Source organism: Carassius auratus, chromosome 1 (genome assembly GCF_003368295.1).
Source record: "Carassius auratus strain Wakin chromosome 1, ASM336829v1, whole genome shotgun sequence".
NCBI lineage: Eukaryota > Metazoa > Chordata > Actinopteri > Cypriniformes > Cyprinidae > Carassius > Carassius auratus.
Window position 1 is genome coordinate 31,125,448 of NC_039243.1, and position 16,659 is coordinate 31,142,106.

Below are 16,659 nucleotides of genomic sequence, written 5' to 3' on the forward strand. Positions count from 1 at the left end.
CTAGATGTTCTCTTTTCCCAGGTTAACCGAGGTGCAGAGATTTGGGCTTATAATACAGGTTTTGTCACTGTCAGACGATCTTTGTATGCACGTCTGAAGAAGAGAAAGACTGGAATGAAAGAGCAAAGCGTGTTTAATTGGCCTGTGGAAGATTTGTTGATGGGTAGACTACATATTAAGAGAGAGCGAGAGAACGAGAGGGAGTGGATGTGCGTGTCTTTCTGGCGTCCCTTTCTTTTTGTGCTGGAGAACTGAGAGGGGTGAGAGGGAAAGCTGAACCAAGCTGAGAAACATTAGCCAAATCTTTCTCTCTCGCTCTCTCATGTTCAGTCACACTCTTGAACTCGCTCATTTAAACTCCTCTTACTTCCTTTCTCGCTCTTTCGCTCTTGTTCTGCTGGCTCAACTTTTCCAACACTGACCTTCCTTCCTCTGTTTTTTTTTTTTTTTTTTTTTGCTCTTGGGTTTTAAGATAAACTTGTAGCACTCCAAATGTACCTTTTCTCCAATACGTTTCTCATTATTTTTTTATTATTCAGTTTAGTCTTATTGCCATGGTTGCATGACATGGTCTAATATATAATTTAAGTTTTTCATTGAATATTAATTATTTTATTTCAGCTTTTTCACAACAAAATATTTTTAGTCAATGATAACCCTGGTAAATAACTATGCTTACTTTCCAGGAACAGAGAAAAACTGTTTGTTGAAGCAATAAAATTACCATTAGGAAGTTAATAAAAGTGTTTTTTTTTTTTTACCTATTTAGTAATACTTTTAAAAATGTTAAATGACTATATTTTAACTATTTACACCAGGGCAATGTAACAATTACTTTACCTAATTTATAAACTGATAACATTAGATATTAAAAAGGCCACATTAATGCCATCATCCTTTTTCTGTTTTACTTCTGCTTTCCTCTGTCTGTTTGTCCTACTTTTTTAATTCTTAATGCGAAGTGCTTCATCAGAGGAACTTGTGCGTGAGCTTGAATGTCAGGGTTTTCTTTAGGTTAATGTAAGTGCTTAATTTGAGTTTGCATAGGATTTTTTTTTTTATTATTATTGTTGTTGTCCCCATAATGTGGAGAAGGCTATGCCTGTTTTTGCAATGTGTAATGGGAGAGCAAGAGAGGACCCTAGAATCGTGTGACAGTTGAAGCTAACAATGGATAGATGGATTCAGGCAGGAGGGAAGGATGGAGCAGGAGTGGACAGATAAAGCTGATGCACTCTGAAGCTCAGAGAAAAATCAATAGTAGCTGAGAGGGGAAGCCTTAGTCCCCTCTCTCTCTCTCTCTCTCTCCATTTTCCCTGGATCTCTTTCCTTCCCATAACTTCTCTCTGGACACCTCTGGTCTGTCCCTTCCCCCACAATGACACCAAGGTCTCTTCTTCTCTCTCCTTGATGGTTTGTGGAGAGACAAGGTCCAGCATGAATGCTCTGTGTGCACCATATTCAAGAAAAAATTGGCTTTGCCAAATAAGTAAACCATGGCCATCTGCTGATTAAGTTGAACTGCAAGTCTAATCATCTGACCTTTGCTGATGACAGAGACATGCATGATTCAAACTGAAAGATGTAGAAATCATCAAACTGAAGAAAATGTTAAGTGGAGCATCTTAAGTGGAGAATGTACCATCAGAATTTACAATGCATAGTTTTTCTTTTCTTTTAATTTTTTTTTACATGTATTATTATTATTTTTTTTTTAGCATAGTTTTATTTATTTATTGTGATTACAAAATCACTGTTCTCTTAAATGTTGTGACTGGTGCAGTTTCAGCATTAACATTTTTAGTGAATAAAAAAAAAAGTAATACTTTTTTGAAGCATGGATGCACTCATCAAATACATACACTTTTTACAAATCTTAAACTGCACAACTGCTTTAAACCTTTAATACATGTTTCTTGACCAGTAAATCAGCATTTAGAATTAGAATGATGCTCATAATTCAGCTTTTCCATCACAGGACATTAAAAAACATTAAAATCTTACAAACCCAATCTTATCAAACTTTTACACCCGTAGTGTATTTTTGTTTATTTAAATAATAATGTAATAAAATTATATTAAAATATGATTCTTACCAATAAGAAATATTTCCTTTAAGGATATGCATTACCAACTGGCGCATAATTTAATCCACATTGTGATATGCATGTCATTTATTTAGTGCATCAGGATGCATCAATATAATGTGTTACGAATACATTTGTGACATGCATAAGAGAGACCTGTGATTTGATCGGCACAGCACTGCTTTACTTCACATTAGTCCGAGGTGTGTTTCTCTCTCCACTGACTTGATTTTAATGGTGTCCTTTTTAAGAATGAATAAATGACCCTCTCTGTCCTGACTAGCGTCTCTCTGTCTTGCTTGCAGTTCTGTTCAAGGTCTATTCTCTTTCCTTCTGTGGGCCTCTTTCTCTTCCTCTCTCCCTATTTCCCCCTTTTTGTGTTCCCATCTGTTATCATTGCAAAAAAGTGTGTTGCTCAATTTATATCTCTTACATCATGTATGCCTTGTATCCTTCACAACATGTCATCGATGAGTTTGTTCTGTAACTGTGGACTGAAAATGCGTCATGATGGTGCCACAGTGGAACAGAACAACCCAGGGATGTGTTACACAATCAGACTTCAGCAGGAAGGCTGTGACTGACACCTTCCTTATCTGTGCAGTGTTTTTAGAAAACCATTATATTAAGGCTTAACATTTGCACTAACAAGCAGAAAAGAATGATTTACATATGTAAGTTAAAGGTTTTGTTGACCAAATTTGTTACAAAAAAAATGCAACAAGCTGGAAAATATTTTTCTGTCATTTATAGACACTTCTTCTTTTTTGGAAAATACCTGGCCAGGTGTTGTCAAAAATATTGTTTAAATGATCATATAAAATGATTTAGTAATTGAGTGTTTCTAAGATTTTCCTGATAGTTAATGCTGCAATGTAAAACCAGTTTTTCACAAAGAAAGTAGTGGGATTTTGATGAATCTAGCCAATGAATTAAATGGTTTTTATTGTTTTATTTAGCCGATGAGTCTTGCGAACACTGCTGTGATTTCCATAGTGCTTTTAGAGACTTTTTTAGCAATTACTGAGACATACAGCACACTTTTCAGTAGGTAATTCATTCCCTTTGATGCATCACTGTTAAAGAATATTAAAACAATATCATACACAACCAGTGGCCGGTTAATCTGACGTGAGCTGAACCAGTTCATCAAGAGATTACCTGATAAACTAGTCGATCTTACTTCGTATTAATCTGTTGTTTACATGGTGGTAGTTGGTGCATGATCTAGTTCGTGTTCGCTCATGCGCTGTCGGTATCCTGCTCATACCCAGCTTCATCTCTCTCCCTTATCTCCGAGTCGTCAGTCACTCCTTGCTTCACTCACTCTCTCTGTCATTGAGAGAAAAGAGACTAAAAAGAACTTAGGGTGACAGGAATGTAGACGCACAAGTTCCAATAAAAAAAGCTTTTTTTTTTTGTGGGCACTTCACACACTCCTCGCTCATACGCACAAGCATCCTCGTCCTTGGAGAGTTTTTTTGGGAGTGTTCAAGGGTAATCCTGTGCTTGTCTGATGAAATGTTCACCGAGACACTGGAAACAAGCAAATAAACAGACGGGCACTGACTTTTTTTTTTTAAATAAAAAATACAAAACCAAAAACCCAAAGAAAACACAAGGTTTTGGATGTGTTGTCATGAAAGCACCTTGCTATAATCTAGGATTAATGTATTTATCATCGCTCTCTATTATGCATCTTTCCATCACAACAGCAACATGAAGTCATCATCAATGGATGTCAAAATACTGTAGAAACATCTAGAACGCCTTTATCAGCAATTAGTAAGATTGTCTTTAAAATAAAAACAGGTAATCCTTTAAATATTGCATTATCTTATAATTCAGAATTACACTTTATAGGGCTCATTTGGGGTGTGTGATGGTGATTTATATGGGAGTGATTGTGATTGCATTAATGTGATCACACACCAGGCAAGACTAAAGTAGTGCCCAGATGTCTCAACATGCTGCTGATATCCTGAAAAGCTGCAGGATCAAGAATCTGTTTTTGGACCTGTTGAAACTGTTGTCTGCCAAACATGGCATACAAGCTGTAAATAATTATGCGGTTTCACATGTTTGTAGTATTTTAGAGGCTTAAATCTGCTTGGCTGTTGGGTTAACTGTTCTTGTGCTGTCTCTAGGTGCGATGGGAGGAGTATACCACTATCATTCAGAGCATGCCTGTGCAGACGCCACTGACAAGGTAAGACGTCACTTCTTCTAGCCAGTTACTAATGGAATAACTTGGAAACAGGCAAATTCTTCATATTGACTTTTGCAGAGGATTTAGCTGTGCTACTTCCTTTTCCTTTCCGTCTTCTTTCTGACTGTCTGTCTGGGCTAATGTGCAAGCACAAATGAAAGTTGCACACATTAGTCTGAGTCTCCGTCTAGTCTCTTATGAGTTTTATGAGTTTGTGTATGATTCAAACACGTACTACTATTCGCTTAATTTTGTAATTAACATTAATAAATACTGTAGAAGTATTGTTTATGCTTAGTTCATGTTAACTATTGAACCTTATTGTAAAGTATAACCAAAAAAAAGTTTTAAACATTAAGACTTTATTTTAGCAGCAAATCAGCATATTAAAATTGATTTTTTTTATTTTAAGGATCATGTGACATTGAAGACTCAAGCAATGATGCTGAAAATTCAGCTTTGCATCATAGGAATAAATTACATTTTAAAATGTATATTAGATGGTAAATGGGTATATTAAATTGTAAAAAAAATTTTACTGCATTTTTGATCTTCATAAACGCAGCCTTGTGAGCTTTAGAAATGTCTAAGAAATGTTTTCTAAAATACTACCTTATGTGTTGACTATTGTATTATGAATAATTTTTTATGAACAATTTTATAAGCTATACAAAATAAAAAGCAGCTTTGAAGGCACAGAACTACTTTGAAGTAATCCATTTGTATGCAGATTTCGTCAATTACATTTTAATATCCAAATTCTTTTTGAGGTTGTTGTATGTGGCTTATTTTGTACTAAGAGTGTTAATGGTTAATTGTCTGGTTATTCATCTTAAAGTCATCGAGTAATCAACATGTTCACTTTGGGAAATGTGCTGTTCTGTCATTGCTGGCCTTTTAAAATCAAAAGCGAGAGGGAGGATAGACAAAAAAACAAAAGACAGTTTTACTCCACTGTGTTTACTGTCAAAGGGAGGAGGAGGGCTAGCCGAGTGCAGCTCTGTGATTGGTCCAATCGGCCTCTGGGGGCGGAACCAGCCCTGTGAAGGAGGGTAAGAGGGAGGGGGGAGGAATGCAAGCGGGCGGCGGGAAAGGAAGAAGGGATGATGTGGGGGAGAGAGAGGAAGAGGAAAGAATGGAAAGGGGGAGTGGGGGCACTAATGATTTCACCTCCAGCTGTGGGACACAGAGAGAGGGGAACAGTGGCAGAGAAATGGATGGCTGTCGAAATGAAGGGAGTGGAAAAAGACCAGTGGGGCTGTTTTGGTGCGAGCAAGAGACTGAGTTATGACCGCATGAAGCTAAGGGAATTTGGTCTGTATTTCTGAGAGGATTTTAAACCATAAAAAAAAACCTTGAATGCTTTGATGCTCTTAGTGGCAAAGAAACCAGGCCAACAACCCTTACTGTTTCCTGATTTTTGACAAAATGTGTGCGTGTGATGGAGAGAGAGACACACACACACACACACTTGCACAAAAAGAAGAGCGTTTGGGCCTGTGGGTAACTGCGTCTCATCCTGTGTGTGCTGACTGTTCAGAACTAAAAGCATATTTGGGGTGTATGAAGCCATTTGGAAAGCTTTGTGCTCACTGCTGGCCGTCTATATGAACAGCAGAACGGGACGTGTTGACTCTTGGGAGGTCCTGAATATAGAGTGCTGAAACTGAGACGTGTGTGTGTGTGTGAGAGTGTGTGTGTCCATTCCTAGGCCTCCGCACAGGCAGAAACAAGCTCTCTGTGGTGTAGAATGTAGAGGCGGCCTCAAATGGGTTTGCCTGTCAGAGGGAGGAAAAAAAGGGAGGAGAAATGAAAGGCTGGAAAATAATGAGACTGAGGAGGAGATGAGGGGGACCCGCTTATTCAGAGCACTTTCATAAAGTCCCAGCGTTTGAAGAGCAGTCACCCAGTGCAAGGACTCTATAGACTCAGCCTATTAAATATTAAAGTATTACACTGAAACCGAAGTGCATTGTGGATTCTCACATCAAAGCAGCTCTTCGGTTAGGCATGTGAGGATGGGGAATCTCCTGCAGATTGTTGTTTCAGAAGGTTGGAAAATGCAACATCTCGTGATGTCGCAGTCTTGCAAGTAGTACAGCTCAGTAACAGTACTTCAATTTCTTCCCTCCAGATGCATAGTTATACAAGGGATATAAATGTTCAGTTTATGATTGCAACAATTTGATGCTAGTACCGTTATTGGGTAGGGAAGGGTCATAGTTGTGATGACAGTAATAACAAATGTAATACTTTTTTTGTATGCATTTGATATAGTGGGGGTGCTTTTAATTAGCATGGTGACATCATGTGCTTCTATAAAGTCAACCCCTTGTTTTAAAAGCACACAGTGTTTTAAAAGTGAAAATCCGTATTGCTGAAACCAGCCTATATGTAATTATTGTAATTATAAAGGCCTAGTCCATTATGGAGTTCTGCTCGTTTTGTGCATTAATGTTGGAGTGTTATACATAGAAACATATGTTAGTGGATTAAAGATTTCTTACAACAGGTGCTCTTGTATTTTATATATGTATATATAAAATAAATATCATTTTCCATTCAGAGTTTTCTGCTGCTTTGCAGGTGAAGCTACAATGTGGTCCTCATCCTGATGTTTAACAGCTGGCTGGTTAGGATTTTGAAAATATCAGATGTTTGGTTGTTGCACATACTGTATTAGTTTATATCCTTATGTTTTAGCTACACTTACAGGACAGATGTGAAAAAGCAAAGCAAACAAACAGTCAGATTCCTTATTTAGGTTTGTAATTAAAAAAATTGTGTGTTAATATATTTGCAGCACATTGTTAGACAATTTGGGGATTTTTATTGAACACTGGCCATTTTAAATAGTCAAAAATTTTTACCAAACAATGGAATTGCTTGTTTCAATATTTGTGCCATTACAAGTATTTGTATTAAAGCATTTTTTTAGTAGTTGAACTTGTATCGTAGCAATTCTTTGACTGATAATGTTGTATTCAGGTGGTTATAACATAATGGTTAAAGATTGGAGCTGGTAAAAGGTCAAGTCCCGCAAGATCGACCCCTATTGTGCCCTTCCGCAAGGCAGATATCAGTGTACTGTTAGTCACTTTGGGTAAAAACACTAGGGACACAACACTGCCTTAAGAGCAAGTCGAAGTAACATCTTATAAAGGGACCCTTCACTGCTTTTTGAAATATTTTGTGCATTTTAAGAACCCACTATATGCTAGTGTGAAAATTTTTTTCTTGACTAGTGGTTGACCAATATGGGATTTTTAATGGCCGATGCCAATATTGAGAAATCAATATGGCCAATATGAGGTTGATATAATACATGTAATTACAGTAAATGTAGGGGGAAAAAAATTTAAAAAATTTAAACAATTGAGGTAACAATTGGTGCAGCCTTTTCTTTTGCTGAAACATCAACAACGATAAAAAACCTTCTAGCATTCATAATATTCATAAATGTAAAAAATAGTATGTGTAATTCCAATTATTTTATGTACAATACATATATAGTTTAGAGCAACAGGTTGTTTTATAGCATGGCATAGTTGGTTAATAATAAAGATTTTTGTCTCTGATCGGTTTAATTTAGCTTGTTCTGTTTCACTGTAAAAAAAATTATAATAATAATAATAATACAAGCCTGAATTTGGATATCAGCATAAAACGGCATTAAATAAGACCAGAACATACGAAAAGCAATACTATGATTGGTGTAACGATATTACACCAATCATGGGCAGTCAAATACAGTGAATATTCCTGAATAAACATATAAAGGTATTCAGACATATTGCTTAATATAGATTTCTCATCTTGACCCAGCTTTCATTTCTTGCCCCAGCTTTTGAGTCCACTGGAAAACACCATCTTGTTTTTAAAAGTATCCGAGAGTAACGTGCATATCAGAGGAAGAGCCAGTCATGGGATTTTTGATTGTTTGCGAGTTAAAAACATTTCATTTTTGTTTGAATTAGTTTATATCACATCTGTGTCTCCCACCGGAGCTGATCTGATGTCTCGTGTTACGTTTGTATAAGACATTGCGTCACACTGGAGTGTTATTGTATTTCATGTTAGAAAGCAAATGACGACTTGTCATTTTACTGTCTGTTAGGTGCTGGCTTCACATCGGAGTGGCTTGTCTTAAAGAGGAAGCATAAATGCACCATAATGTTACCATAATCCATTTTGAAAAACATCGGCCACACGGAAAGACTTATGGGCCAATGCCGTTATAAAAAAAATAAAAAAATCCAAAAATCAGCCGATATATCGGCTGTGGCGATATATCGGTTGTCTACTAATCTTGACTACATTTGTTTAGTTTTTTTATTTCACTTGCACTATTTGCTCAACCGCAGCTTCATCAATTGTGATGCTAAATTGACACCATAGTTAATGTTGCTATCCGAGAGAGGGAGTCCCCTGTGCCATGCAACACACAAAGTAAACTCTGTTTGTCACTATAGCTGGTTCTAGTCCATATAACACAAAATCTGTCCTCCGGAAGGTTTCTGTGAAATTGTGGATGTAAATGCACAACTTTTAATATGAAGCCTCAGCCAATGATTATTATCTAGGTCATGCTTCTAGCCTTAAAGTATCCTGTCATGGATCCCAATTAATATTCCAGAGGAAACCAATTCGATTTTGGGCATTCCTTGTGCCATGCACTTTATTGCAAGACTTGGTTTAGTATGTTATAACCATGATTTATTTGTTGATAGAAGCTATTGTGCTGTCAAAAAAGTAAATTATTAGTGGCGTAGTCAGGTTAACCAGCTGTTGAGTTAATCAGCTTTTACAGAAATGCTCCTCAAATACAGCTGAATTGGTATCAGAACCAGAATCCATAAAACCCGTATGAGTCCCAGCCCTAGTTATCCACAGCAGGGCTGTCTGCTCCCAGATCGCACTGATATAGTGGCTGGGTGTTCAGCACTTTGCCAAGCTCCCTCACAATAGCAGTGGTTATTCCCTGTAGATGGTGTGGCCCCCGGGCAGAGAGAGCTTGGTATTTGTTGAGCATGTGATGGCGGGTCCTGGAGCTGTAGTTTTTAAGCTCTCACATACGCATGTGGCACTAAAGGCTGTTTTATGCTTCGCTACAATGAATACGGTCAAAATGTGAGAACACAGAATATGTTAAAAGTTTTCTGTAATCTTCTCCTAACCTGTTAAGTCCACATGCATGTTCAAATTTAGTTCTCTTTAGCCCTAACCCCACCTATCTCCCCCAAACACGGATGTACGGCCCCATTAATGTTTCATCCTAATGGACCTGTCTGACCGGGTTTGGACAGATGTGTGTGTCTCTGTGTGTTTGTGTCATGCTTCTCGGTTGCCGTTTGGCTTTGTCCTGAAGGTCTCCTGTGATCCTTTGCTTTAGGGATATTCAGCAATATTCTTATTTAGAAATAAATTCATAATCGGTTTATTTTTTTTATTTTTTTGGTAATAAATCAAATATAATAATGATAAGTACTATAGACAAACTATGATATTATGTTATAAAATACAGTACTTATACAGATATTAAATTATAACAGCAATGTAAAATTAGTAAATGTAAATAAGAGCATTACTTGCAGGATTATTATAACCTAATAAAACCTTACTTAAAATACTTATGTGAAAGAGTGTGTGTGTGTGTGTGTGTGTGTGTGTGTGTGTGTGTGTGTGTGTGTGTGTGTGGTTGTCAAGGCAACTTGATGTGCTAAAATAACTAAAACAGAAAATTAAACTATGTACTTGTGTCTACATGTATTAAAAAAAACACAAACTAAAACATGATAAAAACAAACAAAATTATGAAAATTTAAAAACAAAGTCTAAAAACTAATTCTAAATATTAATAAAAAATAATCGTATATCAGTGATTCTCAACAATGACTTATAGTAATTATGGCTAATTATATTAAGTATAAAGTTGTATTAATAATAAAAAAAAAATTGTTACTATAATCAAATGGTACAACTGTAGATATATCCCATTAACACAGAAAATAAAGTAAAAGATATGAAGGAAGGTTTTTCATAACTGATTAAAAATCTCCTTCGTCTTTTGTATTATAGCAGTAACATTTATATGACTGGTTTAGGATAGTTTTGATATAATGCCTGTCTGTGTGTGTGTGCACGGACAGTTGCTGGTTTTGTATGGTTGTGTATAAATGTCCTGAGGCTGTGTTCCAGGCACTGTTCATAGTTCATCATTTTCAATTCTGCTCTTTCCCCCTTTGAGCCCCACCCTGCCGCCCCTGGGGCATCACTCTTGTCCTCCCCCATCTCTGCCTTCCATCCCTCCATCCACTCCCCCCTCCAGCCCCAGTTTCTCTACCTTCCCTTGCACCTTCCTCTCCTCTGCCCTCATCTCATGGCTCTGAAGAAACTGAAGGATTGAGGGAGGACTGGTTCCAGGTCACTCTCTGGTTTCTTTTCTTTGTCTGAACACAAATGTGTGAAATTAACTATTCATTAACTTACAAAAGAGAGTAAATGCATTTACACTACATAGTTAATTCATGCATTTATGTACACAACATTGTACCATATATACATGTCCAAAAACGTGAAGGGCAGCTGTGTACTTGCTGTAACTGTTTCTTATAAAGTCTTTTCAAGTGTAGTCAGTCCACAGTGGAAAGAAGCAGAGTGTTCATTATAAAGTTGTCATACAGTCGACAGCGTGACCATATGGCCATCAGAACGGGAGAGACATTTCAACACGCTTCTAGTTTTAAAATCCAATTTTAGTACAAGGCTGTTAAAACTTCCACAGCAGTGCTGAAAACGACATCTTCAACTTTCCAAGGCCCTGCTCTAGTAAAACAGTGCATCTGTACATAAAATGAATTTCCCATGAAGAGTTCAGAACAGTGGGATGGGTTTCTTGGTTTTGGTTTAAGTTATTGACTCTCCTTACTCTAAAGAAGACTATGCAGACTGAAGTGACATTTGTACCTCATGGAAATTGAGATGTGGGGGAATACGCTGTATCCGTTTTAAGAGACATTCAAATAATCCTGACTCAAATCCATATGCAGATAAGTCTCGCCTGCTCCCCAGCCGTTTCCTGTTACTGATTTCTCACACACACACACACTCAAGCCTTCCCTGGTGTCAGCGGCTGCTCTCTGTATCTCCACACTTGGCTTAACCTTGCTCACTTTACCACCCACAACGAGTGCGTGTGTATGCGTGTGCACCTTCCGCTTGTTTGCGTGTCCCATGTGGTTCTAGCTGAAATCACACGTGTGTTCTTTTAAGAAGATTGCATCTTAAAAGCATTACCGAGATATGTGTGTGTGTGTGTGTATGTTTAAGGTTTTGTGCTTGTAAGTTTGTCTGAGTAACTTGTTAGTCACCTGAAAGTGCTTTAGAAAGTCAATCGTCCCATTTTGGATCCCACCCCATTGTAAACTATGACTCTTCCAGACTGAGTAGGCCTAGGTTTTGACGATCTCATCAGACTGTAAAGTGTTAGTGTGTGTGTGTTGAATTCCAGTAAAAGGTGAGTGTTAGATGTAGCTGATGTGTTCACATATTTCTGCATGTTCAAGCCTTTGTTACACATTCTGACTCACGTGCCGCTGCGTGTTTCTCCGTGTCTTGGAGGAGACGGCTGACTTTGAGTTGAACGTGTCTGAGTAACACCGGCTGAGCAAGTGTGCGTGTGTTGAGCAACAAGCCATGGGTTTCCTCCAATTTTCGGGAAGTGACCTCACACTGCCTTAGGTAACGGAGGCAGTGATATCATTGACAGGAAATGTTACTAATGCCGCCAGGCACAATAGCTGCTCGCGTTCTCAGTGAGCAACAGCAACTAGCATATACAGAATGTTTTTTTTTTCTTCCTTTTTGTGCTAAATACTAATTAGAGAGTATAGTTACTGTAGTAGAAAATAACTAATTTTGTTAATTATTTTGTCCTTCAGTGCAGAATTGAGCAGTATTTGGTTATTAGATCTGAATGTTGGAAATTGTTGTTAATAATTGCACTAAATATAGTGGGATTTAAAAAAAATAAAAATAAAAATTGGCCTGCTTTTCATCTGTGAAACACAAGGAAAACACAAAAGACAAATGATAGCATTCCAGAAAAAAAAAGTTTGAGTTTAGCTCACAAAGCTAATTTGCACTTCCACTAATTCAAACTTCACATATTTTAACACATTTTTGGGAATGGTCTTCTTTGAGTGTATGGGAAAGCTGAAGTACCACGATGTTTAAGCAGTGATTCAGTTTGAATATGTGTGGTGATTTACTGTGTTTTGTCCCTCAGACGGAGGATTCTCCTAGTCCGAAGAGACCGCGTCTTTCCCAGCAGTCTGTACTGGAGTTTACCTCTGCCCCTCCTTCCACTCCCTCGCCGCCAATCAGACCATGGGAGCTTCCGCCCAGTCGCAGGCCACACCCCTATCCCCACCCACACTACCACCCGAGCGCTGCCACACACCTGCACGGCACAGACGCAGGTAAGCTGGTGTTAGTTTTGACCGTTAGAACTAATGTGTGTGACCGGAGAGACTGTTATCAGGTTTGTTCGTGTATTGCTTTTATAGCACATTTTCAAGCAGCATAACAGACATCCAATACTGTTTACTATTAATGACCTGTCAATGACTGTGCTAGAAACAATGTCTGGTCTCATCTTAAATTCTTTTAGTCCTCCAGTGAGAAATGTAAATACAGCTGAGCTGGCTATTAAAATAAATGTAGTTTTAAACTTGAATTTAGATTGATTTTTACATATACATTTTCATTATAGTAAACTTAATATATCAGAATTAATGTTATAATAAACATCGCTTTTAGTGAATGGCAATTAAGACATGAAGTTTTTCAAACCAAATTTGCATTTATTTAATATAAGTAAGCATTAAGTGCTGCCAGTTGAATATGTTATTGTATTATATTATGGTATATTGTTAGTGAAAATTAATGTTTTTTTTTTTTTAAATAATATTTATAGATCAATGGAGTAATGGCTGCTGAAATGACAATGTAGATATAACATTTATATTTGAGTATATTTTAAAATGCTTTTTTTTTCTGTGATGGCGATTAAATTATAATAGCATTTCTCACTGTTATTGTTTTTACTGTCATTTTCTCTCAGATATAATGGTGAACATAAAAGCTTCTCTAAAATGTATTTAATGTTTTATTATTCCATACTTATGGCTGCCACTATGTCTCTCTCTCTGTGTGTGTGTGTGTGTGTATTATGGATGTCTTTCTCTGTGCAGTCCTCCAGTGCGGCGTCAGCGTGGTCGACGAGAGCGTCTGTCACGGCATCACCCCCCTCATGGTTCCCCAGGTGGGGGGCAGGATGAAAACTACCGCCACCCTCCTCACCCACATTCGCTTCATCCCTATGGCCAGCCACCGTCCCACCCTCCATCCGGCCTTGATGAGCCCCGGGCCTTTCACCCCCCCACGCTCTCGCCCCGGTTGTTGCACCCTCCACAGCAGGGCGCCATGGTGATGGACCTCCATGAGCAGGTTAGAGGGTTGGGGTTGGGTCTCTGTGGGATCAAAGGTGCCCTAATGTGGTTTCTAACCATGGAAATAAAGCAGACTCTGATGTCTTGTATCATAACTTTTTTTGTGTGTGTCATGTTACACCCACAGCCCCATTGGTAGGGCTCAAGCACCCCTTCATCAACCAAGGCAGAAATCTTTCTTTTATCATCTATGATTGACGGATCATATAGCATTTATGAAATAAAAAAAAAAATAGCATTAATTTATTTTTTTGTTTCAGAGAGAAGGTAAGAGTTTAAGTAAAAAAAAAAATAGAAATAAGCTTCCATAAACATGTATGTACCTTATATGAAGTTGCAGTTTGTTTGTTTGTTTTATTTTTTTGATTTGTTTTTTTTAATAAATCAAGCATCAAGACATAATTTTTGATTGTGTGTGCATGTTAGCTCCCTCAGGGTACGGTGCCGGTGTCATATACAGTTTCTCCAGTGCCGCCCCATGGTCTACCTGCCCCCCTGTGTACAGGACAGCATCTCCCAGCATGCTCTTCCCAACAGCAGGTGCCTGCCTGTTCTGTGGTCTTCAGCGGACAGCAACACTATCCAATCTGTAGCGTACCGCCTCCTGTAAGTAAATATCAGGCTGTGAGGAGGCAATGCTGTAACTGATTTTGTGAGCTCATTTGATTTGTTTGGATCTGCTGTCCTCCAGTGGTGGCAAGTTGTTACTTTCCTGTTTTAGTCTTTGTGGATGCAGTCCATTATTATGGTCTAATGTCTGTTTGTTTGTTTGACGTGCAGATGTTGCCGGCATGTTCTGTGCAGCATTTGCCAGTGCCGTATGCCGCGTTTCCTTCTCTTCTCTCTAGTGATCCACCCTTCCTGCTTCATCCTCCACATCTGTCTCATCATCCGCCACACCTGCCCACTCCTGGACAGTTCTTACCTTTCCAGACACAACAGTCTCGATCTGTGAGTAGACAATCACATGTACACACAGTATATATATATATATACACACACACACAATTAATGACATTAATAATATTTTTCTTGTTGTTGAAATTATTTTTATGCTCCCCAAGGCTGCATTTATTTTATTAAAAATACAGTAATACTGTGAAATATCTAAAAACAGAAAACAATAATTTTAATAAGCTGTTGAAAACAGTTGTGTGTATTTATGTGGACTTTAAAAAAAAAACTGAAAAAGCTTAAAAGAACAGTATTTATTTGATATAGATTAGCGCTGTGAGATCGATTAAATTGCATCCAAAATAAAAGTTTGTGTTTGCAAAATATGTGTGTGTACTGTACATATTTATGCATTTATAAATACACACTTATAAATGAATATATTTAGGGACTATATGTAATATGTATATATTATAAAATGATACATAAATGTCAGTACACACATTTTGTAAGCAAACTTTTACTTTGAATGCAATTTAAAAGATTTGACAGTGCTAAAATAAATGTTATTTGTAACATTTTGAATGTTTTATTTATTTTTTTCAATACAATGCATCTGCATCTGTTTGTTTTAGCCGCTGCAGAGGATAGAGAATGAGGTGGAGTTGTTGGGGGATCACCTGTCTGTAGGTGGAGGGTTTAACTATCCTCACTCGGGGCATCCTAGTCCTCTGCCCCCTTCCACTCCACTGCAGTTCCTCTCCCATGAACCCCTGCCACAGGAGCTCTTTGGAATGGTGAGTGACCTTCACGTTTGATCACCTCTGCCCAGTGCAGTCAAAACAAGGTAATGAAGGTTTGTGTTTTTGTCCTGTGTGTTCTCTCCAGCCCTATCCACACTTCATGCCTCGACGAATCACAGGCAGGCGCTACCGCTCCCAGCAGGCCGTACCTCCTCCTCCTTACCACCCAAGTCTGCTGCCCTACTTCCTGTGAGTTACACATGCAAACATGCATCAGTGTTGGAGAGCCAGTGTGCTGGAGAATAATAATGTCACTGTTTTGTTTTTATGTTTGGCGGGTCAGATCTGTTCTTCCAGTCCAGCCAACAGCAGTGGGTCCCACCATTAGCTTAGAGCTGGATGTCGATGATGGAGAGGTTGAGAATTATGAGGTGAGAGTCTATAGCCGTATCAGGAAACACTTACCAATAATGCTTCGGATCCCATTTTAGGCATACTTTTGTTACTTTATCCTGCTTAACATGTGCTTTTGTTCTTGTTTGACTAGGCCCTGTTAAACCTTGCCGAGCGTCTCGGAGAAGCGAAGCCTAGAGGTTTGACAAAGGCCGACATCGAACTGCTGCCTTCCTACAGATTCAACCCCAGCAACCATCAGTCTGAGCAGACTTTGTGAGTACAAACTACTTATTTTGGCTGTTGTGGCCTAAAGGTTAAAGAGTTGGTCTTGCAACCCGAAGGTTGTAGGTTTATTTCTCAGTACTGGCAGGAAATGTAGGTGTGGGAAGTGAATAACCAGTGACCTTTTAATAATTGTTAGACTATACAGTATATGGAATATGTGTACTTTTAAAGGAAAAAAAAAACTTGCATCACCTAAAATAGATTTGCCATTATATAAATGTTTTAGCAAAATCTTGTTGGTTAAAACTATTACATTAATAATTATATGTTCTCCTCCTCTCTTTATAGGTGTGTAGTGTGCATGTGTGATTTTGAGTCTCGTCAGCTGTTGAGAGTACTGCCCTGTAATCATGAATTCCATGCCAAGTGTGTCGATAAATGGCTTAAGGTAAGGAAACAAGCTTGCATATTAATTTATTATGCTTATTAATATTTAATTATTTATTATTAATATGATTCATAATATTTAATAATATAATTGTGTGTCATTGTTATTATACCCATTCAGTGGTTTTCAAACTTAACTCAAAGTT

The 16,659-nt window shown here is 37.9% G+C and overlaps 1 protein-coding gene and 1 pseudogene across 1 annotated transcript in view; both read left to right on the forward strand.

Annotated features, from left to right (window-relative positions):
• The window catches only part of LOC113107329 (mediator of DNA damage checkpoint protein 1-like), a 198,893-nt gene that overhangs the window by 139,999 nt on the left and 42,235 nt on the right, over nucleotides 1–16,659 (forward strand). The gene's annotated exons all lie outside the window — the stretch shown is intronic.
• Nucleotides 1–16,659, forward strand: part of LOC113107362 (E3 ubiquitin-protein ligase RNF38-like) — a 29,945-nt pseudogene that overhangs the window by 9,989 nt on the left and 3,297 nt on the right.